The sequence below is a fragment of the Protopterus annectens genome, chromosome 4.part1, assembly GCF_019279795.1.
Source record: "Protopterus annectens isolate FY-2018-M chromosome 4.part1, PAN1.0, whole genome shotgun sequence".
NCBI lineage: Eukaryota > Metazoa > Chordata > Ceratodontiformes > Protopteridae > Protopterus > Protopterus annectens.
Genome location: NC_056734.1, coordinates 137,590,653 through 137,610,075, shown reverse-complemented (window position 1 = coordinate 137,610,075; position 19,423 = coordinate 137,590,653). Strand labels below are relative to the sequence as shown.

Genomic DNA, 19,423 nt, shown 5'->3' with positions numbered 1-19,423 from the left:
ATACTGATCGCATGTTAAAACTAATCATCCAATTTAGTATCTTAAAGCGGAATGATCAGTATATATGCTGTAGGATACTTACATAGAACATATATATATATTAAAAATTAAAAACAACAACGTATCTACACATCTTAAATGCTATATGAATAGATAAATTTCTGAACACATTACTACTGTATTTTCACTAATTCATTGTATCAAAAACTCATAGAGCATTCTCCCCTGACCCCCTTCTCCATTACTATGGGAAGGGGGAATTGTTGAAAAATCATGACATTATTTTGTTCATTAGTAACTCTCTGTGTTGTCCCTATGGTGTTATTTTTAGGGTGCACAACAGGTTGATGTAAGGCATTATCTGGAAAACTGGTAGATGGTTCCATTTGTGTAATAACGATAGGTGGAGTTTTTTCTTTTTCATTCTGCTGGTATTAGACTCAGCAGGATTATAATTAGTAATGGAGAAGGGGGTCAGGGGAGAACGCTCTATGAGCCGAGGGTGACAGAAACAGAAACTCTCCAAGGAGAGGGAGCCCAATCAAACACTCAAAAAGGTGTGGAACCAAACGGAAACTACTTAGTATGGAATATCTCAAATAGAAGATTGGATCATGATGAAATGAATGTACTGAATAAGGGCTTGAACTTTATTCCCACCACTTCTAGCCAACTTACAGATGTTTTAACTGACATTAAAGTTTTCGTTAGAAATGTGATGTTGAGATATCAATTTGGAAATGTTGAAAATGATTATAAACAGGTGTTTAAGAAACCCACTGAATATATACTACATAATCACCCCTTGGTGGAAGCAGTCTACAAATTAGTGGAAGAGGACATTTATAGATTATAAAGTGAACAAAGCATTAATTCCACCTATAAAAAATGTAATAGAAGCAATTTAAACAAAAATGAAAGGGAAGCATTACAGAGGTTAAAACAGGATGACACAGTGGTATTTAGACCAGCGGATAAGGGTGAACCCCTGGTAGTCATGGATAAGACAAAATATCATGAGACTATGAAGAATATGCTCAGTAATGAAGCAATTTATGGCATCATTGATAGGACAAGACTAGACAAAATCAAGTCGAATATATATAATACAACAGTTGAATTGGTGAACAGCTGTATTATTAAAACAGAACTAGCAAGGTTCCTGGAAGTGGAATATCCAATGATTCCAGCAATGCAGGGGATACCTAAGATCCATAAAGATGGAATTAATCCTCCCATGAGACTAATAGTCTCTGGTAGGGGATGGTGCACGGAGCTCTTTTCACTATATGTTGAAAGACACCTTAGACCAATTATAGACAGAAATAAAAATATACTCAAGGATACTAAACAATTTCTGTTGGATTTATATGGATTCTTTAATGGAACCGATATGAAATCCAACATGGTGTTTGTAACCTTAAATGTGCAGTCCTTATTTACCATCATTCCCAATGCCTTGGGCATTACTTCCATTAAAAAGTATCTAGTTAAACATAGTGAATATACAGAGCAAAAAATGTATCTTCTATGTATGTTCCTGGAAATCATATTAGAGAATAATGTCTTTGTGTATGGTGACGACATATACATCCAACGTGAAGGCGTAGCTATGGGCACATCTTGTGCCAATAGCTACGCCAACATGTTTTTGGCCATGTGGGAAGAGGAAGCGCTATTTTCTAATGCATGGCACCAAAAGAGCATTCCTTTTTATCAACATTTTTTTCATATGGGAAGGTAATTTAATGGATTTAGAAAGATATGTGGCATATATGAACAACATGACTACGTATCTTAAGTTTACGTCTAATTATTCAGGTACTAGGATTGAGTTCCTGGATGAATTTGTAGAGAGAATAATGAATACGCATGTCGACACGGGAGTTTATAGAAAGAAATGTTATAGGAATACCCTTCTTCATCGACACAGTATGTATCCCTCGTACATATTTAATAATATTATAAAGGGTCAAAGCATTAGGATATCACACCTTAATGCTACAGAAGAAGGATATCAAGAGGAAATTGATGCATTCAAGTGTAGATTACTTAAACGTGGATATAAGGAATCAGAGGTAGAGGCAGGGGTACAAAATATGCACCTACTGAGAGAAAGTATAGCTGCACCTTATTATTCTGCACAAATACATGTACCTAATCAGCATAAAAGTGAAACATCTTCTTTAAAAATACCTATGTATTATACCAGTGACAACAGAAATATTAGGGATCTTATAGATAACCATTGGCGTATTCTTTCAATCGATCCACAATTAAGAGACATAGTAGGGGATAAACCTAGATTTCAGTATAAGAATAAATTTAGTCTCAAAAGGCTACTATGTCATCCAGTGACTAAAACCAGTCATAATGACTATACAGGGACAAGTCCATGTGGGAAATGTAACTTTTGTACACACATTGAAATAGGAGATGGGTTTATGCACCCAGATACAGGCCAGTATTTTAAGTTTCATGTAAATGCAGATTGTGGTAGTACCCATGTGGTGTATTTGGCTGTATGCCAAAGATGCCTCTCATTCTATGTTGGTAAGACCAATAGGGCCTTCCGGACTAGAATCAGAGAGCATCTTTATGCCATCAGAATAGGCTACAGCATGAATGCATTGACCAAACACATTATGGCACATGGGGAGGAACATGTGTTTCGTTTCATGGTCATTGATACCATTGCCCCTATTGTAAGGGAGGGCAGTATAAGGAACAGTGCGGAAAAAAGGGAAATCAGTTGGATTATGAAAATGAGAGCAGACAAAAGTAGAGGCCTCAATGAGAGAGCCTCATTGAAACCTGTATTAAAATCTAGGCGTTTGATTGCTAATTAGAGGTAATATTATGGTGGCATCAAGACCTTGAATTCTATGTATATATTGTTTTTTATACATTTAGCTGATTTTTATGCATATACTATTTTGTTTCATGTACCCAGCTGATATAGCTTATTTTGTTAAATTAATGAGATGTTATTTATTTACTGCACTAGTATAATTTGTGGTTATAAATACACTCATTTACTAACTAGAAATAGAATGTGTACACAAGCGTATATTCCTTATAGAAAGCATATATTTTCATTGGTAGTTTTTAAAGGTAGTATTGGATACAATGAATTAGTAAAAATACATTAGTAATGTGTTCAGAACTTTATCTATTCATATAGCATTTAAGATGTGAAGATACGTTGTTGTTTTTAATTTTTAATATATATATATATATATATATATATATATATATATATATGTTCTATGTAAGTATCCTACAGCATATACACTGATCATTCCGCTTTAAGATACTAAACTGGATGATTAGTTTTAACATGCGATCAGTATATAAAGTAATGGAGGTTTTAAAATTTTACGGTCTGATGAAGCTGTTAGTGAAAGCGCTTACCTGGTGCCTGTAAAATAAACTGTTGGATTTTTTATTATTCGAGTAAGTTTCTACTATTCAAATACGCACTTTAATACTGGATAAGCTGCTGCCCAGTGGTTGTCTCTTGGTCATAACTTTTGGAATTTCCTAAGAATACAAACTGTTTAACATTAGTAGCAAGAACTGTAGCATCTACACAATTGCCTAATGCTTAAAGGGAGTTTATTCCTAATAACAGGAATGAGCTTACTCATAAATCATATCTTTTTACTTGTATTTTCAAAGACTAAAGTAAAGTATATTACCATGACTCATGATTCTTTCACAGCAGTATGAATGTAGTCCAACTAACACCCTCAAAGAGGTTTATGAGATGCTTTATATACCGAACATATCCAAACCCTTATTTAAGTATATAGTTGCCATAGTAAAGTTGTAAAAATGTTAGTCCTTGCCACTGCATTTCAGAATCCTTCTAATAAATCTCCTCTGGTCTTGTCCCAGTAAATTAAATTTGCACTTTCTGCTTGCAATAAAATTGTGCTTCTTGATATAAAATTGGTGTCTGACATGTTACATATACAGACTTGTTAACCTAGAAGGATCCCTTGTGGACGTGGTTTATATATAAGCTTCCATAGAAGAGGTTCTCTGGTTCGATCCTCAGCTGGGGTTGCCTTCTGTGCGGAGTCTGCATGTCCTCTCTGTGGTCGCGTGGGTTTCCTCTGGGTGCTCTGGTTTCCTCCCACATCCCAAAGATGTGCTGCAGGTGGATTGGACACACTAAATTGGCCCTAGGTGTGATTGTGTGTGTGTGTGTGTGTGTGTGTGTGTGTGCCTTCTGTGGTAGGTCAGGTGCCGGGCTGGCAACTCGACACTGTAAAACTCCACTGCCAAACATGAGCGGACAGGTGATCCGCTGTGGCGACCCCTAACCTGGAAAAGCCGAAAGAAGTCATCTGAAGGCCTTATTCCTTCACATAAATGCATTCACAGTAAATGACAATTTGCTATTTATTAAAATTCCTAAATCTTTTGTAATCCTTACTTTGTTGTGCAATACAATACCACCTTTTGTCTTAAATTGGAGTACTCAGTAATATAAATGTTCAACTAATTGTTGCTGCCAGATATTCATTAACAGTCACTGAATTTTTTATAAGTAATAAATGAGCTAATCTTTCGATTGTTTGCGTATTTATAGACCCAATATATGCCAGGTGTTGGCAAGGAAGAAAAGACCCTGTTAGGAAGCATAAGGCCCGATAATGTGCCTTGAGGTACACCTAAGGTAGTGGGAACCCATGTTGATCTGCTAGCAACAAAGCTACATGCATCTTTTTTTGTCTGTTTGCTAACCAGTGAAGAACCCATTTTACAATATGTAAGGGTTTACTTTACTGGTTTGCAGGTAGTCTGTAATAATGAGGTGGGATGAAATGTGAAAAGCCTTAGTGATAAGCATAGTAACACCAAGACCTAAGGCAGAACTAGCAGGTTTATAGACATCAGTTATACCAGTGAGGGAAGGCCTACCTTTAATCCATGCTGGACAAGATCCATTTCTAGGGTATACACTCTTAACAAAGATGTTATCTTTTTGAAACATTTTTCCAAAGTCATTGTTAAACTTGTCTCTGCTCAAGCCAACAATTGAATATAATGTCCCAACACTTGTCATAACTGGGGTGATTGCACTACTTTCTCACTAAAAAAATCAAGGCCTTAAACCAAAAAAGCTATGCATAGCATTTCAAAGTTCTGTCTGTCCACACTTTGTCATACAGGCTAGTAAAAGGCAACCTTTGCCTTGCATCTAGAGCCTCAGCAGACCTTCTCCTCTTAGACCTAGAACACATTTGCAAGTCTAATGGTAGCGTGAACATCCACTCAAGGGATCTCAGTCTTTTTTGCAACATAAATTTGTACATGTTGAAGGGATATATGTGTATCACAGAGAATACCTTTGCTGTAGAACTGTCCTCCACTCCACATAAAGCAAAGTACTTCTGTTAATTTATCAAAATGTAATTTGGATGAATGCATGGGAATCTGCAAATTTAGCCCTGGTTTAGCACCCATGCCCTTCATGGATAGGGACAAAAAGTAAATGTCCCAACATTCCCATGTTCTGCCTGCCTCAGGGTTACTTGTATGGAAGATTTAAGGGCTAAAAACTACCATGGGACTGGTAATGTTAGGCTTAAGATCCTCACAGTTCAATGATCTAGTAAGTACCTGTAAACTAATGGGACAGTATATTGGCATGAGATTTCTAGTTGATAATTGCAGTACTACATTGGTAACTATTCTTAAGAAGTATTCATTAAATACTGCACCAACAATTGGATCACTAACAGTGAAACTGTAAATAACCAAGGGTTATTTCTACGCTGATGACTGTAGAAAATTATTGCATTGTCTCTCTTAATAACTAAGTATTCTTTATACTTTTTCTTGTCAAGTTTAATAACACTTTTCAAATTCTTTGAAGGACAGTTGTAGCTTGTCTTGTTTACTAGTGTTCTGTTCATTTTACAAGCATTGTTCTTGTCATTTTATACCTACAAATTGTTTCAATCTGTACTTCTACCATAAGGGTTGTTGAGCATCCTTATTTTCATATTTTATGACCATCCCTCCTTCCAACCAGTGAAGTCAAATTGAAAAAAAAATGTATATATATTAATATGAATCATGCAGATCACAAGTGTGTGTGTGTGTGTGTGTGTGTGTGTATATATATATATATATATATATATATATATATATATACACACACATATATATATATATATATATATATATATATATATATATATATATATATATATATATACACACACACACACACACATAACATACATACATTATATACACACACACACACACACTTGTGATCTCCGTGATTCATATTACTGTGATCATACAAAACCAATCACTGACTGGAAAACCTTGCATTGGATATTGTAAATTATGTCGGTGGTTAGAATCTCCTAAAGGGTGAAGAGATTTAATGTTGATTATCATTCCAGGATAATTTATCATATCTAGTATCACCATATGCTAAAACTGAACTTGTATACTGAAATTTTGAGAACTGGGTCTTGGTTTGTTCTGGGCAGGGCTACTACTTTTACATTGGACAGAAGTCCTTACTATGCAATTTCTGAGCAAAGCAATGCAAATGCATGTTGCACTGCATCCTTTACTTGGGAATCTGCAGCATTCAGAGGTGTATTATACTTTAACTCATTTCTGGTGAACTTCTAGGAATACCACCCTTTATCTGAATTTCAGCAAATGCTTGTCATTAAAAACAGATGAACCCTACTGATGATTGTTTTATTAGACTAATCACATCTTGAATGCTTTCTAAGAATGGAATGTTTGGCAACTTAGGGAGCATATAACAAGAAAAATAAAATAACCAGAGATCCTATACAGGTGTTAGAGATATTTTGGAAATGTTATGAAAATGTGTATAAAGCAGAGAAATACGGAAATCATGAAAAGGTACAAATGGAGGTGTTTATGGAAGGCTTAATTATGCCAAAGTTAGAGGTATATGAGGCTCCGTAATTAGTTAAGACAGGAGGAGATATGAGATAAAAATGGTGATGTTTAGTCAATCTGTAAGAATATCTCCAGAAACGGATGATATTCCTGTAGAAGTTTGGAATTTAGGAGGGAAGAAAGTGATATAGATCTGGAAGATTTTATTTAACAGTATTTTAAAAGGAGGGTAAGCTTCAACATCTTGGAACAAAGCTGTAGTGACTGCACTACCTAAAGATGGTAAAGAGCAGTCAGAGCCGCCTTCTTATAGATCCATTTCAATTTTAAACCGTGATTATAAAGTGCTTGCCTCTGCTAGCAAGAATGATTAGCAAAGGTTTTGCCAAAGTTAATAGATATGGATCAGTGTGGCTTTGTGAAGGGGAAGGCAAACGTTTGAAAATATTAATGGAATAATGATGATCAGAGGGAAGTAGAATCTAAGAAAATACATTTGTTGGTAGTGAGCCTTGATGAAGGGAATGCATTCAACAGAGTAAGCTAGGATTTTAGGGGTGAGGCAGTGGGGGCGTTTGCATTCTCTGATACAATACTACGTTTCAGTTAGGAGGATATGAGAAGGAGCACAGGTAAGAATTAAAGAGGTAGAGGTGTACTTTTTTCCCTTTATTTTCTTTTTTAGACACATTGGCAAAGAATGTAAGGGACTTAAAAATTCAAGGATATGATTGGTACAGTAATAAGAAAAGCTGGCTTTATTTGCAGATATATTTTGTACCCAATAAATACAGAAAAAAGACATTTCACTGTTGGTGAACATTTTTGAGACCGTTTCAATCTTTATGGGATATAAAATTAATGAAGATGAAACAAAGGCTATAGCCATAATTTTTGTACCTACACATTAATTGGCTCAACAGTATCCATATTTATGGGGACACAATAACATATGAAGTATTTAGGAGTACAGATTAAAAAGACTTTTGTTATGGCAGCTAAAGATATGTGGGAAGAAACTAAATAAAAATATAAATAGTAAGATACAAGCAGTGAAAACGGTGTGTCTCTCTTTTTATGTACAGAGCAGGCATATTTTTTTATCAAGCAGAGGAGACTTTGTGGACATTAAAGGGATGAAGGAATTTATCTAGGAGAGGAAGACTGTAAGAATTAAGTGGGATAAGTTGATCCTTCCAGTAGAACAAAGTGGTTTAGGATTACCTGGTTAGAAGAGGTGTTTCAGAACTACAAAATTAAGGCTCATATACATAACAAAAACATATGGTTATAATTCAAAGTAGAAAGGGATGAGATGAAGTAGGATGAAATAAAAAAATAGTGTGTGTGATTTTGGATGCAGATCTTTAAGGAGAATAATAGCAGCTATTACAGAATATTATATTCATAAAGTAGCAGGAAGTATTCTAAAAACTAAACCAATGTAAGAATGGAGAAAGGAGATTTTTCTGGTAGGGACAACTGCAAGTCTGGGTACTAAGAATAGGCAAGAGGGGGGCTAGAATTTATTGGAGAAAACCAGCAAATATGCCAAGGAATTGGGAGCAAAATAACCAGCAGGGGAAAGGTAATAGAATAGGATGAGAGCAAGAAGACATTTGGACTTTAGACTGGAGATATCAGAGAGAGTGTTAGGGGAATCCTAAGTGAAAGTCCTTCTCTGGTAGAGTTTTTAGTTGAATCAAGAACATAAGATGCTCTTAAAAGAGGAATATTTAGTAGGGCATGTAAAATATTGTATGATAACTATAAGAATCAATCAGAGGAGATTAAAAAAGACTAGGAAGAGAGATTGGTTAAGCAATTTACAAAGGAACAATGGGGGACATATGAATGGTTCCCAAGTATGCAACAAAATCCAGGAGGTTTAGGATTTTTGCTTGTAAGTTTTGCATAGGTATTTTTTTGTACTGTTAGCAGACTTCAAATAATTTTTTCCTCAAGCAAATGTGATGCCGAAAAAAAAGGAACTTGGAACATGTTCTTGGAAGCCGAATTTTAAAAATTCGCTACAGAGTATTCTCTGAGAAATGTTGTGAGAAGGAATGGTTGTAATTATGGAAATTATTCTTTCGAGCTGGGAGCCGGGATATGAATTGCCTAGACATATTAAGACTTTTTAAGTTTAATTCTGGTTACTGCCAGAAAAGCAATTACTAGAAATTGGAAATACAGGTCTAAACTAACTGTATTTTAAGCACTGAATATTGTAGCAGTAACAAAAGAAATGGAACTGGGGTTTTTAGAAAATGGATGGAGCAAAGTACATAGAAATAACTTTAACATTTGGAAACAGTGCATGCAGAATAATGTTGAGGAGGAGTGAGTGTTAAGGGTAGGCAGGAATTGAGCAATTTAAGTAATGGACTGATGATAGTTATAAAAAAGAAACGATGTGATGTATAATGTATGTAACTGGAAACATGTTAATATGATTTTGTTTTCTTCTGTATTAATGTATATTTGCCCAAGTCTTAAATGATAATTTAATAAACGTGTTAAAGAAAAAAATGGAACATTTGGCCAGTTTAAGTAGTGGGGACTCTGGAATGGTAATTGATAAAACGGAATCATCTGCAAACAGTTTTTTCTGTTTCATTTTGCTCTCATTCCTGCCCACCATCAATGTCTGCCTTGATCAGGCTATGCCCTTTCAGCCTTTTTATGAGACACATTTTCCAGCACTGTAGGAGGTGAGAGATTCCCAGGAGATGCCCTCCTACAGGCAGCCATGAGGGTTGCTTTGCTACTGTAGGTGTATGTTGTGAGCCTACCTAAGCTCCTGGTAGTGATGTAAGCATGTGCATCACCTGAGGAATCATCTGGTCTCCTCAGGCCCATGCCTGCATACTATCTCACATGGGTCTTCCCTGCACTCATTGCTACAGGCAAGTCTCTACCTGTCCTAGAGCATCAGGATATCCACCAGGAATCATCTCTGTTTCCCTTAAAATTAACACACCTATCCTCTTGGCCAGCTCCATTTAGTGCCCAAAACACTACTTGAACTTCGATACCCTGGGGTGTAGTCGAGGCTTATCCCCCTAGACCATGGAACTGGCTGTCTTCAAACAGTTCTGCCTTAAATACTGTTCCACCAGAAGAAATGCCATTTTATCGAATATGTAGAATAAATTGCCTCTCAGCTTTTACACCAGTAATAGTGGGAGCACTTGTGCTGAACTCTAAGATACGCTAATATTTTCTGAAAGAAAAGCACTCATTTTGATAACATTATAAGACATGTTATACAAATCAAAATGCTTTCAATAAATTCAGGCCACATGCAGGTTATTTAAGATATTGATAAATGTATTTTCTGCATGGAAAAATAGAAGTATGTTTTCTATGACATGCAAATTTGGATTGTTTACTTGCTTATATTTGCACATAGGTTTGAAATGTTAATATGTAGCAGTAATATAGCCCAATGTTTCACAAATAGCTAGCAGTTAAGAATTTAGACATGGGATGTGGGATTTTCTAGAAATCTGTCATGTTTTCATTATCATGGCAGCAGCTGTATATTCTCAGGGCAGAGGATGCTTATATTAATTTTTAAAGATAAAACAAAAAAAAATATTTTACATCATTTTCTTAAATCCAGTATGAAATTCAATTTTGACCAAGCAGTGGTGTTTTCTTTAGAAACATTTTGACAGCAAAACCTTTGCGTTTGTGTTTATGAACTCATATAAAATTATTGAAAATGCTGTAATCTATATATACTGAGAGCAGGGCATATTGAACAAATAGGCCTTTTAAAAATATTGCTACATTATTTTAGTAAAATTGTTTTTACGCTATTGTGACAGGTTGTTTTAAAACCTTAGTGCATATTGGATGAAGTTGTGTAACTCGCTAGTTCATCTCTCTTAATTTTCTGAGCTGCTGATTCAGAAAATGGGATGTGGCCCCTTTCCAGAGATGCCATGACCAACAAGATGGTTATATGCAAGTGCAGGTTGCAGGTCATATTGTTCTACAACTTTTTTGTAGAGTTGCGTAAAATCCTCCCCACATACACAGACAAAAAATAAAAATAAAATCTATGCCAGCTTCATGACATAGTTCAGCATAGTCTTAAATAGGATCCAGATGATTCTGGTTTGGATAGCATCCAGGGAAATGGAGGTGCTAGAAAAAGGACAGATGCCTGAGCAGTAGTAGAGAGACAGATGTGCTTCTGCAATGGCCTCAAGTGGATGCTGTGCTCTTATCATATGCTTGATGCAATGCAAGTATTTAATGACATTGTAGCCAGAAGCAGGTACTTGTGATGACTTGAAAATACATAGTAAGCTCAGAATTGTCTATTCCCATTTTAACATGCTTGCAGAATCTTTGAGGTTAAGATAATTAAGTAACACAAGCCCTTCTCTTAAAATGTTACAAGTCGACAGACAAGTAGTACCACGGGAATATTTAGGATCTACACTTAAATACAAACAGCTCCAGTCTGGATGTGAAATCAAACCCTCGGTCTGCTGGGATAAGTGCTGTCCTGTCTCAGAGTGGCAAGAGATGGGATTCCCTTCATGACTGATTAGATAACAGCAGTTCTACTTGGATCTAGTTTAAACTCAAGATCTGCAGGTGGGGAGTGATGGCAAGCAGGAGGGAGAAAAATACTTTTGTGAAGTAATAAGACCTGTTCTGCAAGGTCATACGCAGCTGTCCGTTTACAGAATCTACTTCATCTCCTATAAGGATGGTCTTCTCAAGACTAACCATTGTTGATGTAGAGGAGGTCATTTACTAGTAGCCTTCCAATTTGTTTAATAATATATTATTTTATATTTTCTAGAATAATTGAGTTATACTATCTAAAATGCTTTTTGCTTCAATTAACTGTCTCCGAATACAATTCATCTATTGTTTTTGCATTTGACATAAACTTATCCAAACACTTCTTCCAACTCTTCAAACTTTCATCAGTTTCCTTTGTGTTTAAGCGGTAATGCATTTTTTAGTCTGCCTCAAAAGAAATTTTGCAGCTATTTTAACAACATATGTGCGTGCTTCTTTTATGCGCTTTCCACTTGCATTTCTTCATTTCTTTCCTTACTACTTTTAGCCAGCCATATGTTCCTGCAAGTTTTAGCAATGCTAAATGAAATCTGTAGTCTTGTGGTCTTAGAAGATCACACTTGTGAAACATGAGCAATTTAATAAAACATGGCTGAAAATGAGGACAATTATTTCTAGCTTAGTACATGCATTCATTGTCTCCTGAGACATTGTGTAAAATCATCTGCTTTGGTGACTTTAAAAGAAGCATATGTATGCATATGTCTTTATTTTAGCTGATAAAACCCACAGATATAAAATTTCAGCAGTTTTCCCTTTGCAGGTGTTATCTTTGTTGGATCTGCTGAGAGTTAACGTCTGCTGTAGTGCTTCTTTGGCTTGCTTGCTGTTCTCTGCTGACTATTGCTGATGTCTTTATGCATTTGATTTTAAATTGAAGTTTTTCATTTAAACCTTGTGTTTGCATGTGTTTGTGCTCAATTTACTGGAGCTGGTCAGAGTCTGGTGTTCTTAGCCAGAGGTTTGGAGTGCATCTGAAGAGAAATCTAAGGCATCCACTGAAATCTCCTAAAAATGACTATAACTTAAGCCTGTATTGTACTTTTCTGAACTGTATTTTATTCAACTGCTGCTTCATTTTTACTGGGGTTTTTTGTCGCTGTGACTGCTTCATTCTGCACTTTGTATCATTGCTACTTCTGCCTTAAATAGCATAGGCTAGATGCAGACTTGCTGAATATAGACTGTTTGGTATCACTTGAGCACTAAACCAGCCATCTTACATTAGGAGAGCCTGCCTGCACCCTTGTGGCAGAAGTATATATCTCAGGACCCGTCTGAGTTGGGGATTGCTATAATAAGCCTCTTTGTGGGGCTTACCTATTGGTAGTTTCTGTTAAAACTCTTTACATTTGCTTGTATTTAAGCCTCACATTTCTGCATAGCTGTGCACTGTGCAACGGAGCTTAGTGATGCCCTGTATAGACGCAAAAGCCTGGATACTTTTTCCCATAGAAAACAGTCAGTGGAACCCTTTCAGGCTTCTCTGCTGCACTATGGGCAACTCAGCTAAGCACTGAGCAGCATTGCCACACTTTTTAATCCCTAATCTGCAATAGAATAAACCCCTTGCTTAACCCTAGGGCAAAAGCTGATCTAACTTGTCCACCCCCTAACAGTACTTATGGTTTAACCTACTGCAATGGATAGTCAGTTTTGCAAAATTTCTCCAACCAACCTGATTGACATGGACATCCTGAGGTAATGTAGTAATTGCCTCATGTATACTGACAACCTTTTGCTCCTACAGCAAACAAATACAGTATAATATGAAGCTGATATCTATCCTCTCACATAACAGTAAACAAGACATCAAACAGGTTGTCAGCACAAGATAAAATCACAACACACAAACCCACAATCATGCAGGTACTCAATAAGAGCCTTTTAAAAGACCACAGACCTCCCAACCACAAACAACTCTCACATACTACAGCATGACCAAAATCTACTACACAGCGCACATACCAGTGTCTCAGCAAGTAAGTCCCTAAGGCAGAACACCTCAAATCAAGTGTCCTCATCATAGAAGAATCCAAAGCGAGGACTATAGCTGTCCCTCTCACCAGGCTGGACAAGGAGAAGGTCACAGTCAGCTGCCTGTCATGTGCCAGGATCCATCAAATCATGCACATGCTCAAGTCATTCAGCAACAGTCACCATTATAACTGTTACATGCTGGGGTGAAAGACTTGAGATGCATCTCCCTGGACTATATGAAGAGAGACATGACTGAACTCTCAGATTGTGTCCCAGGCAGGTATGTCCCTATCCCTAAGCAGCATTCTACCTTCACCCAGGATGATGCCGCAATGTAAACAAAAATTATTGACTTCAACAATTGGCTTGGCTTCTGGTGTCACTCCATGGGGATCTAGTATCCTATCAGCCTTAGAAGACCTAGTCGATAGACTACGCTGCTTTGCTAGAGATGTTCTTTAGCTGTCTCCTGTAGGTTTTTGAATACTGGCAAAGATGCTTGCCTCCCACATAGTGCCTTTTTAGGCAATATCAAAACAACAAAACTTATGATGTAAAAAAAAAATAAAATCCAGTATGGACAAACCCAAGACTATGCTATTTAATGCTAGGAGTCTAAACAGGAAACTGCACTCCCTGGAAGCTCTCCTCACCTTGGAAGATGCTGATGTCTGTGCAGTCACCGAGGCTTGGTTCAAGGCTGCAGAGAGCACCCTGGCTGTGCAAGGCTACAATGCCTTCCACATGTTCAGACCTCAAAACAAGTGTGAAAAAAAATGAAAATGGATGTGTATCCATCTTCAATAAATCCAAATGCACCTCGAGACTCTTGAGCTACTCCAGGTCCAAATAACTATAGGTAAGACACCCTACCACATCACTGCTAGCTACAGATCCCCCACTATGAACCATGAGAAGCATACTGCCTAACTGGTCTTGCTTGAGTCACTCATTATACAGCCAAACACATTGGTCATGGGGGATTTCAACTATCCTTATATTGACTGGGTGACGTACATGAGCACAAGCTTAATCATCCTGTTATTCCTGGACTTCATTAATACAAATGCTCTGGAACAGTTAGTCTGCACACCCACAAGGGGCTCAAATGTTCTGGACTTAGTAGTCACTAATATGGGGGGGGGGGTTGCTGCACTACCCCTTGTTCTGCCCTCCCTAGTAAAGTCAGACCATAAATCTGTCTCATTCAAAGGAACAGTCAAACCTGACACCTCCATAGAAGCAGTAAAAATGAGAAACTTCTCCAAAACAATCTATAGCGTACTAAGCAATGGTTTGAAAAGATTCAAGCCCCACCCCCGCTAACACAGCCAACAAAGACTCCTATTCAGAGGAGTACATAAATGCCCTGTATAACCACTTAAACAACTGTATTGAATCTGTTGTACCTGACTGGATCAAAACATATGTCTTCCTGTAAAAGCAAGCCACCCTGGTGGACCTAGCATATAAACAGGTTATATAACAAAAGGAAGAAACTGATGTCTAAGAACAACAGGGAATTTAACAGAGAACGAATGCCCTCCACAGACTGAACAAGCAAATCATAAATCTGGTAATGTCCTCTAAAGCTAGTTATGAGGATAAATTAGCTTTCCTAGCTAAAGACATTCATAATGCATTCTTTAGTGAAGTCCGAAATCTAAAAAGGAATACCCAGCAATGTGCCAAACTCATAGTGGATGGTACCATTCACACTGGCCTTGATGAAACTGCCAATCTGTTGGCTTACAAATTTGGAGCAAACTTTACCTCCCCAACAGCCATACCCCAAAGAATAACCTCACACCTGCCCTCTCCCTAGTATCTCCAATGAGCAGGTGTTGTCCGTGCTCTCCAAGGTCGAAAACACTGCCTCTGTGGGACCAGATAATATCCTAGGCTGCTTACTAAGCAACCTAAAACATGACCTTGTGGATCCACTTGGCACACTCTTTAACCGCAGCCTGAGCACTGAGTTTGTTCCAGCAGAGTGGGGAACAGAAACTATAACCCCTTTGCACAAAGGGGGTCCGTCAACTTACCCTGGGAACTATAGACCCATAAGCCTAACCAGCCTTATCTGCAAGGCCATGGAAAGAATCCTCATGGACCTTATCAGTGAGGATATAGGCGGAGGCATGTCTGAGATGGTGAACAGTTAACAGCACTGTTTTCGTTTAGCTCTGCTTCATTTTAATGTCTCTGACAGAATTTTTACTAAACAACTCGAGTAGAATGTTTCAAAACTAGATGGATTTATAGTTGAACATCTGCTAAAAGATAAGTTTGAAACTCTTAACTGCTTTTTCCTGTCAAGAAAACTAGAAAGAACTAATTGTATCAGAATGAGCCACTCTAAGCCCAGTGTATAGGACAGATTGACACAACTTAGAGTCATGAGCACTTTTGTGATGCTGCAGGAGTTCTGAAAATTCCAAGAACTGACAGGTTACTACTTCATGTCTAAAAGTAAATAATCATGATATTTTGAATCACATACTAAGATGTCAAAGAAAACAAGTTAGATAATAGGCAAAGGACAGTGAATTGCATTCAAAACCAATGTCCGTTATTACATAGTTCTGAATGCTTGCTACTGATAGTATACTTGACATGCAGTAGCACCAGGGAAAGATGTGCAATGTTATAAACATAGTTTAAAAATGTAGATGTGATGCTGTCCTATCTCACCTTCATTCTTCACTGGTTGGGTTCGAAACCGATCCTCAGTTCTGACTCGGCTTTATACAAAAGCTCAAGGTCTTCACTAGCTTGTGGCTGTATCCCTACCTCATCATGCCCTAGGAAAGCTCCCCAGATCTCATTTGCTACTAAACAAGATTGGGTGCTTCCATATTGGCTCTGGCTAAGTGGGAAATTCCTTTAGTTCTTGTTGAAGTAATTTGTCTTTTTGCCTTTTCAAAATTTAACTATTAGAATTTATTAGATACTTAGTTACTTTAGAGTGTTTGCTGTTGTGGTTTTTTGCTTCTGGCCATCATTCTTCCAGTAAGCCTTTTTTTCCCCTCCCTATCCTGGATTAAATTTACTGACTTAAGCCCGTTTTAGTTAGAGGGCTTCTTTTGGTACATTTAAATAGAATACAAGTTTGTTTCAGTTAGAGTGTCTTGTAAAGTGAATTATTTTATTTTTTTCCCCCGTTAACTTAAAGCATCAGCTCATTTGAATTAGAGGGCTGCCGTTGCCCATTTCAGTTAGAGGGCTACCTTTGTTTTTTTTCCTCCTCTTATAGCTTAGGCAGATTCGTTTAAGTTAGAGAACTGCTTCCTTTTTCTGCTGTAAGTTTTAAGGTTGCTCTTTGGTATGCTTCTTGTCTTTAAAAAAAAAAAAAAATATATATATATATATATATATATATATATATATATATAATGGGTCTATGTTGTTTGGTCGAAACTGACTTCACTAAGCACACTTGACTGAAAGCTGACTTCACTGGTCGAAACTCATTTAGTCGAAAGTTATATATGGCCTTTTCCCCACTGTAGTGCGATCCTGGAGTTCGAATATAAAGTAAGGGGGGGCCCCCACATGGTTTGAGTTTACATTGTCTTGTGGAAAGAGTTGTTCACTGCACTTGTCAATATACATATCTATGCTTTAAAACATTTAAAATAGGCCCCCCCCACACCCACCAATGTGGAGGGCTGTGCCCCCACACCCCCCTTACTTTATATTCTAATTCCAGGATCACACTACAGTGGGGAAAATGCCATATATAACTTTCAATTAAATGAGTTTCAACCAAATGAGTTTTCAGTGAAATGAGCTTTCAGTCAAGTGAATTTCGACCAAATGTGTTTTTGCCCAAAGTAGACTGATATGTATATGTGTGTGTGTATAATAGTACTACCCTTAGTTTTATTGCTATAAGTGGTTAGCTGCTATTATTGTTTATTTTTTATTTTACATTTGTTAACTGGGCTGGTCCAACTGGATATATTTCCATTTTCAGTAGAGGCCCGGGGAGAAAAGCTCCACAGTAACATTCAAAAATTTATAATGTACAAATATAAGAGAAAAAAATTTATGATAAAAATAAATGAAAGAACAGTAGTTACAAAGTCATACTATTTAAGAAAACACACTATTCAAAAATAATTATTTACACAAATATAAAGAAAAATTTAGTTAAAAATAGAGAGCCTTAGCTAAAGAGAAGTATGCTAATTATGAAACACAAAACCTGAAATGAATAAGACATTCTTACATTAAGATATGATTTATTGTTGTGTGTTTTATACAAAAATGTCTAAAGAACCTAAGGAAACTAGACCCTCTGGGGTTAAAAATATGTGGAAAGTGTAACCAGAAACTGTTACTGATGGTCACACTATTTGTGTATACTGCCTTGGGGCAGTTGCAGGAATCCTGCACCATTTGTCACTCATTCAGCCATAGAGTGCTGCTTGAGAGGAAAAACAAACTGATTGTGAGAGGTTTACTGAAGACCCCCTTCTCTGAAGCTCTTGAAGGAGGTCAGGGCATTTCTAAATCAACCAAATCTCCTTCCTCTAAGTCTGAGAAGTCAGGAATGAAGTAATCTCCTCTTTCTGGTCAATTGGAGCCAGTTAGAAAATTGACAAAAGTGGCATCTCCGGAACCAAACACTACTGAGCCCAAAAATCTCCTTCATCGGCTTTTCTTTGTTGGTGCTGATGGAGTTTCAGTTATGGAGCCGGTACCTGGAATTGGAGCCAGTTTGTCTGACCTTGAGATCTCCTTTGCTGCAATCAGCTAGATCTCCTGCTCCCTCCTCTCAGTCCACCAGGAGCCTTTCTGATGATGACGTGGATTGTGTGGTGCAGAGGCTTTTAAGGAAACTGGTGCTTGCCAAACTGCTGTTGGCTCCAACCCAGAGGGATGCAGAACCAACCAAGACTTTCCCCTTGAGCATCGAATCCTCCTTTGAACCGACCTGTGACCTTGGAGCTAGAATGTCTGGAACCGATTGTAGTGAAACCATCATTGCCGAGACCTGTTCCAGGATCTTCCAGCCCGACTTCTGCTCCAACATCCTCTGTTCCATCTGAACTCGAGGAGTCTAGGAACTGACTATCTCTGGTCAGGTCTGGGGAGGAGTCTGGTTAGACACTTATCTGATCCGAACTTGCCTCTCAGGGTTTCTGTACAGGTGAGCTCGGCTCCTATATTGGCCTCTGAGCCAACCCTCTTGATTCCAGGGATGCATTCTGGCTCTTCAGAGCTGGAGGTTTCCTCGGATCAGGGGAGGTGGACTTTCAAGGTGGTAAGGAGAGTGCTGTCTCCACAGACAGGTCCAATGTCAGGTCCTAACATTCATCCCCCAAAGGCACCGGTGTCCGTCTTGGCACCACTACATCCGCAGACACATGGAGACCACAGGCCTCAGGATGCCCCACTGGGTGAACCCCTCTCTTATGAAACCTCTCTAGAATATCCTTCTGAAGAGGTCCCTCATAACAAACTTTGCAAGAGGAAGCATTTAGACTCCCCAGAGGAGTCTGTCACTTCTGATGCAGACCTTAATGAGTCAGAAGAGTCCCCACAGTCACCCTCTGAGAATGTCTCCTTTGCAGACATCCTGGAGATTCTTAAACATAGAAGCGGCTGGAAATCCATCAACCCTCCTGAGGAGGAGTCTGTATACCTGAAGGCCTTTGGGTCTCACCTTTCCATCACTTGGGTGTCTCCACCTTTCAACAAGTTCATGGAATTAGCTGAAAAGGCTTGGAAGTCTCCAGACTCAGAGGAACCTGTTCCTCGGACAAAAAATGTATTACTGCACCTTCAGACAAGGATTTTCTTACCAAAGTTGTCCCAGTAGATGCTGTGGTGGCAGCAACCAAAAAGGAACTCTCAGAGACATCCTTGTCTATCCATTCACCGAACAAGGAGTCTTATACGATGGACAGAT

General features: G+C 37.9%; 1 protein-coding gene across 4 annotated transcripts in view; it reads left to right on the top strand.

The window, feature by feature from the left end:
- The window catches only part of PIK3CB (phosphatidylinositol-4,5-bisphosphate 3-kinase catalytic subunit beta), a gene marked incomplete at its 3' end in the record, with an annotated part of 1,563,003 nt that overhangs the window by 1,090,207 nt on the left and 453,373 nt on the right, over positions 1 to 19,423 (top strand).